The following is a 14,883-nucleotide window of genomic DNA, read 5'->3' on the forward strand; positions in this document are numbered from 1 at the left end:
TGTGTGGGGGGGGGGGGGGGACTGGGCATTTTTTACCCATGTACTATGCAACAATGTAATTTGTTATTGGCACTCTATTTTATGTTGACACCAAAATGTTGAAGTACTAGACCCATGACCAGCATATAAAAATGGATTTGCTGTTTAAAACTAGACTTGCCTTTCTGCTGAGCTAATTTAAATTAATTTTAGTAAATTAGATCAAATGCATACCTGTAATTAGTTCATATTAATTGATGCACAACCGATTTTCTGCTTAAACTGTAATTATAGAATTCACAATTAAATAGTCAGATTTCCCTTTAGAACAGTCATGATTGGTGAACATTCTCAGACTACTGCAATGCTTAATTTAGAATATTGTTTTATTGCCCTGTGACTGCAATATTCATATTTATTGAAGTAACTTAAAATGTGTAGCAGTACTTTATGCATGCCCTTAATCTCTTCAGTATCTTCCGTAAGTGAAATACTGTTTTTGTTAATTTTTTGATGACTTACTTAAAGAAGAACTCCATGAATTGTAAAAACTTACCCTTGCAGTGGTATTACCCCTGCACTGACATGGTTAAGTGTTCGCTTTGTCTAGGTGAGTCAGATAAAACAGATATACTCACATGATTCTCTGTCCTACAGGTTCTTCTCCCCTGGGCTCTGGTTGTCTAAGGACCACTGGCATCATTTGCAGGGCCATTGACTTGCATTAGACATGAGGATACCAAGGGACATGTTCACAACTGAAGCGGAGGGGGAGAGAGGTGAGGGTTTATTATGTCTGTTTGCTTACCCTTTGACATTTCATGACCCTGTTCTTTTTAAATGTGTCTTCCATGTTTTGTAAATAAGATTAGGTTTCTTTACATTAACTTCTGAAAAATCTGGCAATAGTTGGTTCAGATTTGTGTTAAGACTGAAGTTAAATGTTTAAGAACCATGCAAATAGCATATGTCTGTAAGTACACCTCCAAAGCAGACCATGTCCCAAAGGTGGCCAAACACAGCCTGATAATAGCAAGCAAGGAAGCTGATGTGTGAGCATTACTCAGGCAATAATTGGGCTATGCAGAGGGTAACAATCAACCATTGTTTACCTGGAAAAATTAGAATAGTGAATAGTGAAGTGAACATTGACTTGCTAAAAGAACACTGACTTTGCTACCTGAACATGCTCTTCTCTATTAGTAAATCAACCCACAATGTTGGAAAATGATGTGTGGGTGCCAGTCCCTTGCTATGTTAATAGTATACTTTGTTGTACCTGCACTGCTACTATTTTGTCTGCTCCAGTTTTGATAAATCACCCCGCCCCGTGTTTCCCTGTACCACATCCAACAGAGCAACAATCACAACCTCTCAGATCAGTTTAAAACTAGCAAAAAGTGAAAGGTGCACATGGGCAGGATGATATAAAGAGCAGTACAAAAGTTCCCCAGTGCATTTTAGGGACCACATTTTACTTAAGTGCCTTAATGCAGCAGTGTGGCTTTACACGTATTTGCAAAACTATGCAACACAAATTAAAGTTTTTAACCTAAATAACTTGAAACTGTTTAAATTGTTCTTTACTGACTAGCTGGAAAGTGTGCTTGGTGTTGTGGAAATTTTATTAGGATGTGTTTTAGGATATTGTAATATTGTCATCATGTCTCTCAGTGTCCGGATTTCTGCGTCACGCTCGATTGGAGCATGACCCAGATTATTCGACACTGTGGGTAAACCATTGGAGTAGATATCTTATGCGTGGCGGAGAAGTGTTTTCTTAGCGAGTGTGTGGATGCCAGCTAGGGCCCCTGCGCAAAAAGTGGATTTATTGGCTTGGTGTGGATGCATTTGCTTTGAGGACATAGTATTATTCAAGATACATATCTGCCTTTTTGAAAGGAACGTGTGTTCGTATTTCTGATGCGTCTGATCAGCGCGCTGGAAGTGGTATGGCATTTTCCCTGCAGATAAGCATGCATTCATGAGAAACATAATAACTTTATTGGGCATTGATCACTGAGCAATAGTGGATAAAGTTAGCTCCAGTGTTAATGGGAGATTGTGTTTGTGGGTCTGGAAAGATGGTGGATAGGAAAACATGCGGCTATGCACACATTTTTATGCACACCGCTTCTACTATGATACAGACATACACTCCCTTTTCTATTGTACATATGTTTCACTGGCTATGTGATGATGGTGTATTGAGGAAGTGATGTTGGTTGTTGACATCACTTCCTGTTTTGCCACTTCCTGTCTGACATATATAAAAATAAACAGATACTGTGCTGGGGTCTCTTGGAACAAAATGTCCACAATGAAAGGATCTTGACTCTACAGAGGTACCTCTGGTCCTTAGACAAAAGATCGTAATACACGTGCTTTTAAGCATGGGGAAATTCTTTGTGTTTGGCATACTTTGGCGCACTTTAGCGCAGCGTGGATTTGTGTGATTAACCAAGCGAATTTCCATAACATTGGAAAAGTTTGTTTTGCTCTACATATTGCCCTACCCATGTGCACTTCTCCCCTTTTTGCAAGTTTTAAATTGATCTGAGCAGTTGCCATTGTTGATTTGTAAAGGTGAATATATACACTGTAAATCACAAATAATTTTTAGAGCGCTACTACTGTATGGATAAACTCACATTTGAGGTGTCACTGTGTCTCAGGAAGAGGTCCTCTGTAATCCCTGTATAAAATGTAAATTAGCCAGGGTACAGGGTGGGGTGAAAGTGGGGTGGATGGGTGCGTGCCTAGATGGACTTCGGCTGGCAAGAATGGTCAAATGCTGGGGCTGTGTGGACTCAGCTGGCCATAAATAAGTCTTGCTACTGTAGAAAAAGCTGGCCAGGCTGAGCCGCACCAGCAGTGTGAGGTGCCTCTTTGTCAAGCTGGAATACGTGGTGAGGAACTTTATGATCCTCACCACGTATTCCAGCTTGACAAAGAGGCATGGGCCTCGAAATGCGTAGAGCTATCTGAACGCACTGAGCACCATCTTCACACATGGCTCTGAGCATTCAGCTGACTCCACTACACGGCGGTACCTTTGTACCCATTTGCGGTCTCCCGTGCAGCCCGATCCGCTGACATCCATTCAGCGTACACCTCACACTGCTGGTGCGGCTCAGCCTGGCCAGCTAAGTCCGCACAGCCCCAGCATTTGACCATTCTTGCCAGCCGAAGTCCATCTAAGCACGCACCCATCCACCCCACTTTCACCCCACCCTGTACCCTGGCTAATTTACGTTTTATACAGGGATTACAGGGGACCTCTTCCTGAGACACAGTGACACCTCAAATGTGAGTTTATCCATACAGTAGTAGCGCTCTAAAAATTATTTGTGTATTGTCGCTCCATACAGGGCTCCTCACCCTGTTCACCATAGTGCTTGCACACTGTTTTTTAACCATTTGTACTCACGTCCCCAGAAGTTGTTACTTCATGTAGTGCGCTTTTACATTTTTTACCATATATACACGGTAGGATGCCTAGCACAGGGTGGGGAGGTGGGTTGTGAATTTTTATTTTCTGATTTTGTTTTCTGACAGGTTTGCTTTAAGATAAAGGAACACACACAAAATGATACTTGGCAAATACTGCCTTTTATAGAGTGATGCATCATTTAATAAAGTTTGGAAACACTGTGCTATATCACATTAAGCATAGACCATAACATCTGCCAAAACAAATCTAAATATATTAAGAAGACCACAATTTGAAAAAGTACAAAGAATTTGCTGCTTATTGCATTTTCATTCAATTTAACAAGGTTAGGTAAATACATCTCTTGCAGTGTATATTACCTTTTCTCAAGTCTATGAAAAAAAAAATCATTTAATTTAAGATGGAAACATTAAAGAAAATATTACAGTCAAGACTTTGCTCAGAATGCATGAATTCATAAAGTGTTCTAAGTTAGCCGAGTAGTTTTAGCTCAGAGCAGTTTCAGTAAACTCTTGAAGGAAGAAAAATTGACAATTTATGACATAGTTGGCCTTTACACACATTTTTGGCATCTGATTAATGGGCCCTTGACATTCACCTTGAATAATATCAGCATATTCATCTTGCCACAATTTGAGATTAGCAGCAGTTTTCACTCCTCACCTGATGTTTTTCAAGAGGACTTTATATTTCTATTGGAAGACACTTGATCTGTGGCACTATTTCTGAATGACTAGATGAATAAGTGCCATCTGGTACATTGCTCGCTATGCACTCTACCTGTAGACTCAAAAGCTTGTTTTGCCAGGTGCATCCTAAGTCTAAGTATTATTCATACTAGGGAATACCTACATTTAATCGTGCCTCCTGCCTTCATTCAACAGCAGGCATACCAGATGGCACAGGAACTACTCCTTCAAGTGCCTTACCGGCTGTCACTGGGTGAGCAATATCATGGAGTTACACTGGTGGGAAGACCTTTAACCAAATTACACTTGAGAAAATTTAGAGCAATTATTTACTTGCTTTGTTGCATTTAAATGTCATTAGCCCAAAGCACAATAAAAAGATGCATTGAGGGAATAAAATAAACATATTCTTGATACTCTTAATTTGTATATGTATGAAATTACTTATAGAGGTAGTTTATTTCTTGAAATAAGTAACAACTTGTGTTTTTATTTCCTTATTTCAAATAAATAAGTCTTGCTACTGTAGAAAAATTGCTGTTATAGGAAATTATTATAGTATTAATCGTACCTGCTACTAATACCTGGCAACAATTGTAGGGTTAAAAATTTTGAGTTACGTTTAGACATATCTTCAGCTTAAGAGTTAAGTTTAGTAATCAGTCTTAGGTAAAAATGTAAGTGCAGTTTTAGTGAATTTACCCATTTTAGCATCCATGGACTTTCGTAATAGGTTCTACTTACCCACAACTCCATTCCTCTGAGAACTTTACTGTGTGGGCTAATAGATGCTGCATAGCCTTTATCCCCACATTTTAATAATTCTGCAAGCTTGTACTCACACATGTGCCCTGAGTACTCTTCTTTGGAGTGAACCTGCAATTTTTCCAAGCAGGACAAAGCAACAGGTTCACAGTAATGCAGAGCAGGGAATAATATCCAGTATTTCTGGGTACGGAGAGGCCAGAGACTCATTCTACTTTCATCTAATTGGGAGAGTGCTGGTGCTTGGTTAATAAGACACTTAACACAGTCAAATTTAAGGGATAATTTTGAAAGTTTAGAGTGAGATGATAGGTTTAATGGTGTTCTTAACAAAAATGTGCTGGGATTATTCAATTGCTGCTCAAAGGTTGTCATAGATTATACCATAATAGATTATTAAGTTTAAATAAAAAGCAAGATTGTAACTAGGGTTGCACCAATACCAATACTGGTATGGCCCTTTCCTGGCTAGCCAGGCTGCATGCGTAGAGAGCCTGGTATGAATATTTTTTTTTTACCCAACGCATTTTTTAAGGGTCCCCCCTTAAAATCCATACCAGATTCTCATCAAGGATAAGGTTTCCCAAATGCTGCTGTAGTACATCTTACAGGTGCACCAGTTCATGTGCAGGTTTAGGACATCCACCAAGCATGGTATTTAACCACTTGCCATTTGTCTGATGTAAAAAAACAGAGGAGAAAATGGTGAGAGGAAACAAAGATTTCTGATCGCAGCCAGCACCATTGTAAACTAGGACCAGTGTCATCCACCCCTCTACCTCTTTACTGTCATTCACCTCTCTACAGTATATGTCAGCTTGATCCTGTCTCTGATCTGACCTACTTATTAACTCCTTACCTCTATTAGCCTGCATATCTTTACATTCATGTCTTCATCTCCATCCTCCCACTGTATTTGGCCTGTAAATTATCCCCTTAACCTCTTCCTCCCTCTGTGTGTGACCTGTACATTTAAAGTACCTAGTGCACTATTACCAAACTCAATTTTGTATCCCCCTCATTACGGGCATGCTTTTTTTTCCCCAAAAAAGCCAGATCACCTTTTCAAAAAGGGGTCATTTATGGTGTAAATGTTTTGATCATTTTTCCTTTATATAGTAAAAATAAAACTCCCAGTGGTTATTAACCACTTCGTGTTCGGAGCAATTTAAAAAAATGTTTGCACACATGTTTAATTCTGAATTTTTTGGCAAGAAAACTGCTTAAAACTCCCAAACAAATTTAGAATGAAAAAGCTAGTTGCAATGCTATATGTTACAAATGTTTATCAAATCGATAATTTTAAGAAAAAAATACCAACACCAACATTTTAGAGCACACAAAACAGAAAATAATACCCATTTTTTTGGGCAAACTATAAAAGATTGAGTAAATAGATACAAACATGTCAAACCTTAAAACCGCATGCGCCCATGAAATGGCAAAAAAACTACAGTACCCAAAATTTTCCATGAGTGACGTTTTAAAAGCCTTTACCACTCATCAATTCAGGGTTAACAGAGGCGGATGGCACAAAATTTTTTGTTCTCACTCAGGGCAATATTCAACATGTGTGGTGCAATTGTCTTTTTCTCAACCAAACACGTTTGCATTTGTATGTACCATGGGGTGGAACTTTAACATTTTGTTTGTTTCACCTACATTTTTTAACCTTTTATTTCACTTTAATTTTTTTGCTATCACATAATGGGATAGCGAGTACCCTATGTGATAGCACAGAGCAAGTGACAGGTCCTCTTTATGAAGACCTCAGGGGCTTATTATACCTCTAATGTCACCTGTAAATCCCACTGAAGCTGATGAAGCACAGATCCCAAACACTTGTATGTTAAAGCCTCAGTCGGCTGGAAAAAGCAATACCAAGATCACAGCTGCTGCAGCTGCTGTGATCTGGGTATATCCACTTCAGAACCGCAATATGTATATAAATTACTCGGTCCTGAAGTGGTTATACCAGGAGGTTAAATACCACCACAAGAAAGCTTTAAGTGGTGAAAGAAATTGTGTATTATTCATGTTGCTTTTAAGCCTCATAAAAACCTGCTCCCCACTGAACTGTTTTTTTTTTTTGCATTGGTACATGTTCACTAACAGCAGTGCCCAGCTACAAATGCCTTTTTTCCCAAAAGCTCTGAAAAATATCAGAAAATGACTCAATTTTTTTGTGTGGGGAATGTCCAGCAAACTGAACTTTGTATGGTTTGTTTATCACTTTATGAGATCCACAGCTGTCCTGTCACAGCACTGGAAGTATAGTGATAGCTATATTTCAAGTATAAATATGAAAAATAGCACAGCGCTCCTTAAAGTGCCATAACTTAACTTATTTTTATACTGCAGAGCAAAAAATGAATTCCTAGAGTTATTGAAAATAATATTATTTGAAATTTTAGTGATTGCGTTTACACCCAATCATTTTACCTTGACTGTTCAGAAGGATACCCTTGTAATGCATACTGTGCTTAAACTGAAGTGTACACATTTGCATTAATCATTTTGAAAGATTCCATGGCCATTTACATACAAGGCCGCTGTGACAAGACACTGGGGGTGATTTACTAACCTAAACACACGCACGCACCAGGTGCGTGTGATTTTCACACAGCAAAACGTATTTATCAACCAAAAAGTCTCTAAAAGCATATTTCCACTAATGCCATATATGGAAAAATCATGCACATGATGCAAATATAATGCTGCTTCACAGTTTAGACAAAAATGGTTAGCTCATGCATTTACATTCCTGCATTCATCAACGCAAGCAACACAACATAGAGCTAATTTACACAACATCACCTTGCAATTCAATGCTTGGTTTTGCACAACACACCTGCTGGGTGTGTACACACTACAAAGGTGTTTAGATTCCACCCATAGATCATGCTGGGAGGGAACACACTACAGAGGTGTATACATGTTCGTGGTGTGTTTATAAGGTTAGTAAATCAACCCCACTGTCTCTCTACACTCAACCACGTGCAAACCCATGACCAGGGTATTAAAGAGGACTTATACCTAAATAACATCTGCCACAGCCATCCACTCTCCCACACCCCATTTAAAGACCAATGCAAAACACCAACTGGAGTTTAAAATGGCAATAGCAGCCTTTTTATTAATAAAATATAAATAAAACATATCAAAATATAACAACAACCACAGTCAAATGGGGATTTTAAAACCAGTTAGCACAAATTGTCACATAGGCTTGCAAACCTATGTCTTTATTTTTTTTTTTTAGCAGCTATGTAAAATTGTACAATAATAAATACAATGTAAAAAGCCTTCCTACAGAAATGTATTGGTTAAAAAAAATACAGTCAGGAAAGAGTTAAGTTGCTTTACTAGGAAGTTGTACATTAAGTGCTGCAAAAGCAGTACCATCGTAGCCTTGGGAGTTAAGAGGTGAGTTTTAAACATAACATATTTCCTATCTTATATATTCAATTTCAGAATGCAATTTTAGATAACACAATTCACATAGCTAAATTTGAAACATCTGTGCTTTATCGCAATATTAAGAATAAGTCATATATTCAGGCCATATTTTGTTTTATACATTCCATTTTATCTAGCTTAAGGTTCAACAGCTCATATTACATTTGAGTATCTAAATGTGGAATGATATGGATATCACAATAAAATCATTTTTATACTTACTTTGGTTTGTATGAACCATGTTGTCCTAAACTCTATGATTAGAAAAGTTGTTGGACACATTGGTGAATTACTTTGAAAAGAGTTCCTTGAGCTTATAAATAAGCTTTCATGATGTACGCTATTTACTTGTCCTCATGGTTACCACTGAGATGTTATTTACTATAACTTTTTTTCTTGCAGAAACCTGGACAAGGAAGAACAATTAAAACATCTTCAGCTAAGTAATCAAATAGTTTAACAACATCAATGTTTTCAGCCCCCAAAAAATAGTTTATGGCATTTACAATTTGACAGCTAAATAATACATAAACAGCAAAAATGTACAATATGCTGTTCAGATATTGTCTATACACATATTTAGGTTGTTATGTATAACCATGTATAACCATATGGAAAAACAAAAAGTTATAATCAATTCACAAAGCCATTTACCCTACAAATCTTTCTGAATGTTCATGCTGTGTGAATAGATGCAAAAAACAAACATTGTATAGTTGTATTTTTTTCAGGTTAAATTTATGTAATGTAATGTAATACTGCATTATGGCCACTAGATGGTGATGATGAGCATCATAAGTAAATGCTTATTTCCTATACTCCTTAAGGTGCCCATACACCTTACGATTATCGGACAAAACTTTTCCAATAGTCTTATGATTTTCGTACGGCAGCCCCATCCTGCCCCGATGATCGCAAGATTAATTTAGCCGTAATTAACGAAAAGCACCTGGACGAAATGCGGTCATTGATTTGCTGTATTTTCGTTAGCGCAAACGCAGTGGAGATCATACAACTTTTGACGGATGGAAACGCCACCAACCTTACGACAATCGTACGATCTAGCAAAGTTTTCAAACATGCTTGACCGTCAAAAGTCGTACGATTGTACAGTAATGTTGGTCGGACACTGCAATGCACACATACGATTATCGGACGAAAAGTCGATCGCATACAAAAATCATCCGATAATCGTAAGGTGTATGGGCACCTTTAGTTCCATCGAGAGGCTAAAAAATAAAAAAGATAAAGATAACAAACATATTTTTTAAAGAAGAAATTAACTAGTTACCAGCATACCGTGTGTTCATCCTGCAGTTGTCTTTCCCACATTACTGATTTATCACACCTTGTTCTGCAGTGTGTTTCTGTGTGGGGGAGGCCATTTTGACAGCGGTAAAGTTTTGTGTTCTCATGCCAGAGCCTCCAGCAAGAAAAACAGTGAGCGGCATAGAAGTGACATCACAAAATCCCACTCCAAACCTCCTGAGACTAGCAGTCAGAGGCAGCAGTGTTTTAGATCTCACACTGCAGATATACAGCAATGAGGCTGCAGGCAGGGAAGTGTCTAGGCACCCTCACATGCAAGGGAGTGCACTGCTATTTTTCAGGAGGAATGAAGACAAAAGGTTAATTATTCAGGAGACTACTTAGCAAAAATTAACATTGTTGCCAATAACATAGCAAATCCGCATGTTTTGGGTTCAGCACCACTTTAACTGCCTATGTCCATTATTTAGATATAGGGGCTAGAGAATTTTACCAATAAAAGCACAATTTTATTGTGTTCCAGAAAAGGTAACCTTGACGAGTCATATAATGTGAGGTATTTTAGGTGTACACTGTTTTTCCACTTAGTTCTACTTTTATTTTAAACAATGCATTGGTGTGCTGCAAACAAAAGCCAGCTCCAAGAAAAAATGGTCAGAAACAAGTGAATGCTGCACCTCAAAATTAAAAAAAAATGTCCTATCAACATAAAATGCAAATTTAAGACATCTCCAAAAGAAACACAAATCCCAAAATAACATCCCTCGAACTAAAGCCCCTCTTTTGGAAGCCTGTCAGAAAAAGCAGTTTAACCTAAATAGTGTCCTATCAAAATTAAATAAAAATGAATATATATGCGAAATAAATTATACTCCCTAAGATGAAAGCTCACTTTTTTTTTTAAGGTGAGTCTTGCTGCAGAAAAAAAAACAGGATATAACAAAAGTCGCCGGGAGTCTGTTTAAACAGCCCGGATGCTGGCGACGTACACTGTACGTCGTCAGTCACGAAGGGGTTAATCAAGCAGTAATAAGCCAAAATTAAGCGGTGAAAATAGCAGACCTCTAAAGCTATTGGAAGGTTTACACTTCTGAGAAAAATAAACCCAAATACCTCAACTTTGTACCATTTGCCAAACAGTGGCAGAACCGTTCCAGAACTTGGGACTTTATTTGGGACTTTAGAAAAAAAACAATATACCATTCTATTCCACCTGACCGCAATTCAAAGGTTACAAACTGCATGATCAGAAATTGGCTGCTTTGCAAGCAAACAATACTATTAGTATGATGTTTTAATGAATTTTAAACAGTAGAGTTCAGTTTGAACTCATGGTTGATGCAAACCCGGAGCTCATCTCTAATAAAAAACAGTATACCCCCAAAATAAAAGTAAAACTACTGCACCCCTGAAACAAAAGCCTTTTTTTAAAGGGTAGTCGTGCAGAAAAAAAAGGCTGCGCTGAATGCAGTGACAGCTGACCTCAAATCAACTGAAAAACTGAAAATCAAAGTCCTAAAAAATAGGAAAAAAGGCAGCAAAGGGATTAATTACCCAAACAGCTAGCGATCAGAAATAAACAGTTTCCTGACCTTTAATCTTTTGCCTGTGCAGTTTGACAGATTTCCTTACAGCAGCTTGCAATAAACAGATACAATGTCTGTTCTGTTGTACCATTTTATAGGGGTGGAACATAACATAGACCCAATTACTGGCCATTCAAAGTCAGCTGATCAAAGTTCAAAAGCCCTTGCAGTGCATATTCATTGAAGTTAATGGAGGGCGGCTGAATTACTGCACTAGTTTCCAAGGACTGTGAACAAGGAATGGCTTGGGTTTGTCTCAAACCCACGACCGACCCGCACTCAAACCTCTTTCCTACTGTGCAGCAGACAGTTCCGGCATTGGGATAGACATTAGTGATCCAGCAAGGTTTTCCAGATTACCCAAATGCTTTATTCCTCCCAGAACATTTGTTCAATTCTGTCATGATTTTCCCAACAGGAATTTCACTTTGTTCAGGCAAAAAAATGACACGGTAGTAGAGCATAATCTTTGGTCTATAGTCAGCCTAATTTTCTAAATTTTGGCCTTGTAATTCAGGAGTCATAAGAATTAGCTATTACTAAGCTGATTATGCACCTGTGTAAGGTCAACAATATTCCTAATTCAAAATAAAGAATTGAGTCTAAGGTTGATGGGTTTATAGCTTATGAACTTACTTAATTACCGGCATATTTTTGTAGCCCTGTATACTTTATAGCTGATATTTTTCCTAGCTCCAGTGAGGAAAATGGGGTAGTCAATCTACTTGATTTTATAAGCACAAAAGATGTCATTGCAAATGAGGTACAGTTGTAAACTTATATGTGGGGATCTGAAATTAGCACACAACCCAGACAGAGGTACTATGGTCATTCAACATGTCATTTCAGCATTGTATTTGCAGTGGACGTGTTGTCCCCTGGTATGCATCACCATGAGCATACTGACAGCCCATTGAAATCCATTTCAACTGAAGTGCCAAAATTGGCCATTTTTCTCAATTCTAATGTAGCGATAATTACCCGCAAGGAGCCGTTGTTTGCCCGGTCCACATCTAGTCAGTCTAGGGGTTGATTTCCAGCTGCACCCATTAGCACTAACCGCCCATAAATTGATGTCCACTTCAGTATTATGATGCTAATTGAACAGTTTATTGAACATATTCTGTGGAAGAGATGGTATGGGGGTTCTAGGTGTCTAGGGGTAACCATCATCCGCTCCAGACTCACTGGATCTTGTAACAGTAGGAAGGCATATCCACAATCCAAGAGAAAAAAACTGACCAGGCTTTGAAGTCCACATAGACCCAGGGCACCTCAAGAGCCTGTACTGGTCCTGGTTCTTTTCCCTCTCTCTATCTCTCAGGCCTCCTCCATGTTGAAGGCCTCAGGGAAACATCTTCCCTCACTTCGGGCAACTGCCCACCCCCAGGCCTTGGTCTAGCCTCGGGGCAGGCTGATCAGGATCCAGCCCTAATCCATGGCTGGTCCAGGCAAGAGAGCCCGCACATGGCAGCCCCCACCAATATATGTACACTCTGCCAACAGGCAACACTGGCTTAATGAAGCCCAGTGGTTGGCTGCTGTACTGTACACATATTACAGTGTCTCCTATTGGCTGTCCCCCAATATGACAGAGTCTCACTCCACCCAGGGGGGTATAGACAAGGTTAGACACCTTGGATTAACCATGTAATTACTACTACAAATCCAGCCAGGCTGTCTACAGCCTTGGCTATCACTAAATGCATAGTAGTCACATCACAAAAGGTGATGGGCACTACACTAATAAAGAGCATTACTCTCTGTAACAACAAAGCAAGCACATTTATAAAAGTGGATTTCTAATAGCAATCTATGTACAATGCATCTGAAAAACTGATGAAGTAATTGCCCCTTTCAAGAAAATGGAGGCAATAATACATATTTTGTGGTGTCTGCTTTTAGGAAGGCTGTTTCATTTTGAAATTGTCAAATGCTGTTAGGACCCATTCAGATTATGTGGTGATCTGCATTTTATTTCTGCACAGGAAAAATACAGGTCACCGCAAGGGCGCATATAAATCAATTGTATTCTTTGTCCCCGGTTCACACCACAATGCAGATGTGATGGGTAGTACACTGCACTCCATTATTCCCCAGCATGCTGGATGCCACTGCGTTCCTGTGCAGGGACCATGAACGGAGTGTGCACACTACCAATAAAGTTAAAAAAGAAAGTACAGTAAACAGTGTACTGCTTCGGCAGTATGCAATACAGTGCACACTGCCAGAGCTGCCACAATGTAATAGCTTGCTAATAAATGGAGAATTTTAGTGGAAGGGTTAGTGTGAACGGGCCCTTGAGGCTGTGTATAGCATGCATAGCTCAGAGAAGTGAGAACTCACAGCCTACCAATGAGTTAAGTAATAAGAGTCTACAGCTGCAGGCAACTTGTTTTAGAATTTTCTTCAAACCTCTTTAAATTATCTTTTGACAAACAGTTGCTTTATATGGCAGGTTAGTGTTTGTGTATTGCTATACAGAAGTGTTTTAAATGGCAGTTCTACTTTGTTTTAAAATCTCATAAATGCTCAGATGTAAGCACTAAAATGTTTTTTTCTTTTCTAACAGATGAGACAGCTGTCATTTGTAAATGCTCTGCACATCGTCTGAAATAAGACAAACATGAGAACAACCAATAAGTCTTCTTATTCATACTGTAGTAGAACACACTGTGCTGTGCTCTGTTGGCTGGCCCTGCATATTCGAGTTTTGCAGCAATAAGACTACAGATCAATAGACAATAAATATAGTGACATGATTCACTTAAGTACAGAGCAGATACCCTCCCGTTCACCCTTCCCTGTTGTTATTAACAAAATGCAGACTTTATAGATGATGTTAGGAGCTAACTTTGATACAAAGTTTAGACAATGCAATGCTTTAGGTTTGCAGTCTTGCTTTACGTCTAAAACCTAATGACCAGACAATTTTGCTAATGGTCCTAAAGATTTTTTTTAAATTATATTTGCCAATGGTATTGCCTATGTGAAGCAGATAGGTTGATAAGTTACATACAAACCTCACCAATTGTTACATCACCTAATGGGCACCAGTGGTGCAGAAGAACCCAGTGCTTCCATTACCTGGCTGTAGTTTTCAGAAAGGGTGTTGCCTCTTTAAACATCTGCTAAAGGGTAAAAAGGTTGGCATCAGTATGGCAGGGGCCTGGTTTGCTGGACTGGTATCTCCTGGGAGGGATATAACATTTTGTTTTCAGCTTTTATCAAAAATACATAAAAAATTAAAATGCAGCAATACTCATCATGCTTCATTACACAAGCTGTTGTCACACTTGACCCAGTAAAAATACAAATAAATAAATGGATTACCTCTGGTAGAGTAATGGAATAATAACCAAAAAAGGTGAATTAAGGTGAAATGCTCTTTTCACTTTAAAAAACATTTTCAGTATTTTATGTTATGGAGGATGCAATAAGTGATCATGAAATGAGAAAAAGTAGGCAAAAACCATCAATGTTTCTAAGTAAACAGGAACAAGGTTGAGAAGTATGGCAGGAAGTTCTAGCTGTTAAAATTTGTAAGACATAAGTAGCTAGATGCTTCTGCGGCCCACCATGCTCCACCTATTATTAAAATATCAAGTTAACTGACCTTTTGAAGTAGAGAATGCGTAGAAAATATATTTTGGGTGTCTAGTTTGGGAGATCACCTAATTTA

This window comes from Nanorana parkeri, unplaced genomic scaffold, assembly GCF_000935625.1.
Source record: "Nanorana parkeri isolate BGI_ZX_2015 unplaced genomic scaffold, ASM93562v1 scaffold7, whole genome shotgun sequence".
In the NCBI taxonomy this organism is placed as follows: Eukaryota; Metazoa; Chordata; class Amphibia; order Anura; family Dicroglossidae; genus Nanorana; species Nanorana parkeri.